Source organism: Empidonax traillii, unplaced genomic scaffold, assembly GCF_003031625.1.
Source record: "Empidonax traillii isolate 1590-97213 ecotype Southwest subspecies unplaced genomic scaffold, ASM303162v1 scaffold1522:size149019, whole genome shotgun sequence".
Classification (NCBI taxonomy): Eukaryota; Metazoa; Chordata; class Aves; order Passeriformes; family Tyrannidae; genus Empidonax; species Empidonax traillii.
The window spans coordinates 77,939-82,975 of record NW_020956715.1 but is presented as its reverse complement, the minus strand read 5'-3'; the positions used below and the strand labels follow the sequence as shown (position 1 = coordinate 82,975).

At 50.2% G+C, this 5,037-nt stretch overlaps 2 long non-coding RNA genes across 2 annotated transcripts in view; one reads left to right on the top strand and one right to left on the bottom strand.

Moving 5' to 3' along the window:
- LOC114070336 overlaps positions 1–2,884 on the top strand; it is a 13,907-nt gene extending 11,023 nt beyond the window's left edge. The window contains exon 3 of the long non-coding RNA XR_003573914.1: positions 2,874–2,884. This is a non-coding gene — a long non-coding RNA (uncharacterized LOC114070336). The remainder of the gene's footprint in view (positions 1–2,873) is intronic.
- LOC114070337 overlaps positions 1,645–5,037 on the bottom strand; it is a 19,355-nt gene continuing 15,962 nt past the window's right edge. Inside the window, exon 3 of the long non-coding RNA XR_003573915.1 lies at positions 1,645–1,742. This is a non-coding gene — a long non-coding RNA (uncharacterized LOC114070337). The remainder of the gene's footprint in view (positions 1,743–5,037) is intronic.

Below are 5,037 nucleotides of genomic sequence, written 5' to 3'. Positions count from 1 at the left end.
TGCTGTTCAGTCCTGAATCCCAGAATGTGCTGAGCTGGGAGGGACCCCCAAGGACCATCCAGTCCAACCCTCAGCCCTGCACAGGCCCAGCCCCAAGAGTCACCCCCTGTGCCCCAGAGGATCAGCCAAAGCCTCCTGCAGCTCTGGCAGCCTTGGGGCTGTGCCCACTGCCCTGGGGAGCCTGTTCAGTGCCCAACCAGCCTGGGGGGGAAGAACCTTGCCCTGAGATCCAACCTGCCCCTCTGACTGCTCCCCTGTGTGTGCTCTTGGATAACTGACTGTCTTCCCTCAGACAGGGTGGCCTTTTCCTTTCCTCTTTTATTTCCACATTTCCCCGACTGAATCTTTCCACACTTTCCTTGCACATCTTTCCCCATCTGCATCCCATGGCTGTGGCGCCCTGCTTTTCCTTCCCCTTTATCTTCCCCTGGTTTTGTTGCTGTAACTACACCAGCATTAATTCCATTTTCTTTCAGCTTTTTCCTCTTTTTTCCTTGTGCTTTCCATAGTAGGTGAGTTTTAAGGGAAAAGGAGGACAACAGGGATGGGTGAGAGATGTCAAGATGTCAAGGAAAGGTGGAGCAATGCAAGAGAAAGGAGCAGCAGGAAAGGGCATCTCAATGTCAGCTCATGGTTATGAGCAAGCAACTGTCACAGTGTCTGTGTCCCTCTTTCCAAAGGCACCACCCCACAGGCAGAGCCTCATCCCCAGGCCCAGTGGGAAGGAGCAGCTCACATCCCACTGTTCAAGAGGCTCCTCCAGGGCACAGGCTCTGGTTCCAAACACCTCTAACCAGGCTCTTTTCTGTGGTTTTTTTTGGAATATCATTGTTTCTGTAATGGTTTCCTGGGTCCCTGAAAGGAGTCACGACAGGGAACAGGAGGAATTTTCCAGCCTGGGCTAGACAAGGGGTCAAACAGATGGCTCAGATGGCTCCTTCCAAGCTCACAGTCTCATTGAAAAGGAAGGTGAGACTGAAGGAGTTGCTCTTGCAGCTCTTGCTCTCGTTCTGACTTCTGAGAGAGGAGCTGGAGGGCTTCATGTGGCACAGCTGGGGGGCCGTGACTCATGGATTTGGGAAAGGTGTGAAAACTGGGGGGGGGGGAATGAAGTGCAGCTACTTAAATACAGTTTGATCTTTATAAAAAGAGTTTTAGTTACTGAGAGCCCGCAGTTCAAATCCTATTTTATTGGTCATATCCCTAGAGGGGTTAGTACAGTATTTTTTCACTCAGATCATGAAATTATTTCAGTATAACACTGACTTCAACATCTGGCTGAATAATGTCAGTGTGGGGCTTTTTTAATGGTTTGGTGTTGGGTTTTTTTTTAATTCTATTATTTTGGGTCAGAAATATCAGGTTTGAAGTGTTCTTTTCACCAGGGGGGCTGGAGCACATTGTAATGTCTGTGAAAAAAACTGAGTCTCACATCACACCATGAATGCAGGAAGATATCAAGTACAAGTTGTGACACCAGTTGCTACATCTGGTTTCTGGGGAGGGATCCAGTTTCTGGGTAGAAATCTGGAGCCTTTGTCTACCTGGGCCAGACTGCCCAGTGGTGTCCAGTGAGAGGATGAGGAGCAAAGGCCATAAATTAAAACACAGCAAATTTTAATTGTTTAATTTAAGTGAGGAAAAACTTCTGTCCATGGAGGTGGCAGAGCCTGGAACAGCTGCCCAGGGAGGGTGTGGAGTCTCCCTGTCTGGAGACATCCCAACCCCACCTGGACACATCCCTGTGTCACCTGCTCCAGGGCAGGGGGAGGGACTGGCTGATCTCCAGGGATCCCTTCCAGCCCTAACAGTTCTGGAACTCTGTGGGGCAGCTGTTCATGTGCATCCTGAAAAGAAACCCATTTTCCTGCCCTGTGAAGCCCTTCAGCCCTGGCTGTGGGTTTTGCCTCACTGGGTGCCCAGTTTCCCGTGCTGGATCTGCCCTCTCAGGGTAGTGGAGAGCAAGTTGGAACAACCCCTGCACATCTGATGCTTTGTTCGAGGGCTGCTCTCTCTGTGTCACCTTTGAATTTTAGCCAATTAGCCTCTAGAGTGTGATTTAAACACTGCTGCTGATGTTAATGCAGGGTGTGCATGTTTGCATACTCACAGCTTGCCTGCAGGCTTGGAATAACACTTGTCATCCAGGGAGGAGAAGGAGCAGCAGAGTCTGGAGACCTGGCAGTGCAGGGGAGAGGTTTTCTACCCATCAGAGGTGTCCAGGCCCCCTTGAGATCCTTCTTAACTCACCTGCATTAATAACTCTGTAGCTCTCCTCCTGCAGAACCCCTTGAAATTGGGTGGCAGCACAGAACATCATCTCTGGTGTGTTTTCAACCTGGAGGTGGATTTGGACCCTGAAAGGGCTGCCTGTGGCTCTTTGCCCAGCCTGTGCCTGTCTGTGCTGCAGTGGGACCCTCACTGTGTCAGGTCGCTCCCTGGCAGGAGGAGCTGGCTCTCCAGACACTTCTCTGCTCCAAGATGTTTAAATCAACCTCTCCAAAGTGCTTGACCATCCATCTGGGAGATCTCCTTGGTGGAAGGGTTTCCCACCTCTCCTGTGAGGCTGGGACTTTGCTGGGGTTCAGGCACTGACAGGTCCTGTCAGTGAGGGCTGTGATCACTGCAGGCTGCACAGACCAGAGGAGCAGGGACAGAGGGGCCTGTTCTCTGCTCCCCAGATGGCTTTGAGATGTGACTTCACAGAGCTGCTGGTGGCCAAAGGCAGGAGGGGGGCAGGGAGACTTCTACCTGAGACCTTTTTCCTCTAGGAAATCTCAAGGGCCTGTGATTAAGCAAAGCTTTCTGGGATCACAGTCCACATTTCATGGAATCACAGAATCACTAAGGTTGGAAAGGACCTCCAAGATCAGCAAGTCCAAGCTTTGACTGAATCCCACGGTGTCACTGAACCACATCATGGATTGCCACATCTCCTCATGTTCTGAACACTCCCAGGGATGGTGGTGGCTCCCTGGGCAGCCTATTCCATGGAGTGCCTGACCACCTTTGCACTGAAGAGATTTCCCCCAACATCCAACCTCAACCTCCCCACTTCCTACGTAGGTTTTCCTACCTATTACCCCCCATTAGATCCATCAGTATTTCCATAACCTTCTGGACTTCACCTTGGACATAAAGGCTGTTCAGAGCCTGGTTGGTCCCCATGGATCAGAGCAGCTTCTCTTCAGCCTCACAGGCAGATCCAGCAGCTGTTTTGTGCTCCACTTGCTCTCGTGTCCGTCTCTCCAGAGGCAGCAGAGGGATGTGGTGCTGGAAGCAGCAGGATTCTGGGGCTGGTAGAAGAAGGATGCTGGTGCTGCAACACGGGAAGCCTCGTTTCACTGTGTTGGAGGCAATCCTGAAGCTGATAAGAGGGTTCAAAGCCGTGTCTTGCTTATCAGTGCAATCAGGCAGGAAAGGAGGACAGTCAGCAGTGTCTCCTCCTGGTGACCTGTTACACTGATCTAGAAAATTATCTGGTGTTTGAAGAAGGAATTCTTGAGCAGGAGATGGTGTTTCAAGGAAATGGATTATGGTTTATTGTCACTGGAACTCCTGTCCTGCACTGGCACTGTGAATTATTAACTCTGGTTGCTTTGCTGGAGCATGAAAGAGTTTTAGGCATTTTTTTAAACTATGTTTGCTACTTGAAAAAGCCAGGAACCTTCTCAGAGTGGAGCCACCTGCTACTGCTCACAGGGACCTGAATGGGCTCCTAAATAAGCTTTGGCTGCTTGGCTTGAGCAGAAGTTCTCAGTTTGAGCATCACTGAAGCAGCAATGAAGGAGTCATGGTGGAAACTCTGGAATCCTGGGCACTGACACCTCCAGTTCTGCTTCCCCAATGAAAAAACCACTTTAATTTCACTTTAAAAGTTCCAAATGTGTTCAATGAGTCTTTCTTTTGCTCTTTTAAACCTCTGCCATCACCAGGTAAGGAGCCATCAGAGAGGGTTCTCTACAAAAATGGAGTAAAAATGGAGTTAACTTCTCCAGGGAGCAGCTAATTGAGACATCTGCTCAAAGGAAAATGTTCCTGCTGAACCCCAGTTCTGTTCCCAATCCTTGTGGAGTCATGTTCTTACACCAGGAATACCAAATCTGCCTTGGCAGTCAGGGGGTGGGTGGTGCTGGTGGAGAGGTTACAAGGAGATAAGGCATAAGGAAACAAGCCTGGCTTTGGAAAAAGGACTTGTTGATAATCCCAGACCTGAGGAGCTGACCTGGTGCCATGAGCAGGTCCTTGAACACAAGGAGATGTTTTACACAAGGAGCTTTTTGCCCTTGTTGACAGAACACACTGGCATTCTGTGCTTGGACAGGGTGGAATTCCCAAACCCTCCTGCAGGAAACTGGGGGTTCTTCCTTTGCCTCTGGTAAAACAGGGGTTCTGATTTAATCTGGGGCTACGAATTCTGTTTTACCTCCTCTGAAACACCCCATATGTGTCCAGTTTTTGCACAAAAATGGGGCAGAGACCCCCCCAGCACCTCCCCACGCACACAGGGCCCCACGTTGTCACCAGACTGGGGGAAAGGAAACTTTTCTAAGGTGAAATGGGCAGGTTCACAGCTTTCACTTAATTTATTCTGAAATATAAGGAGGCATCTTTTTGGGGATCATCCCACACACCAGTTTTGGGGCTCATCTCTCACCCAAGCTGTTAAGAGAGGCCACAGGACCCAGGATTTAACCCTCAGTCTTCCCCCTCTGCTCTGGGTCAGCCAGCCAGGTGTGCTCAGCTCAGACACCTCCCCAGCAGCACTCTCTGGGTCTGCTGGGTGTTCTCACTTAGGAAATGTTGATTTAACCCTCTCAGGAATTAACATTACTCAGGGCAGTGCTCTTTGAAGTGGTTACCAGCCCCGCTAGCAGTGAGTGCTGGGTGTGGTGTGAGTCTGCAAGGCAACAGTGTCATTCCCTTTCCTGGGGACAGAATCTTTAATAAGGGGAGTTTCCCTCGGTGCACTGGGCAGGTGTGAGGCAGATGCTGCTTCGGGCAGCCAAGTGAGATGCAAAATTTGGAGAACGTGAT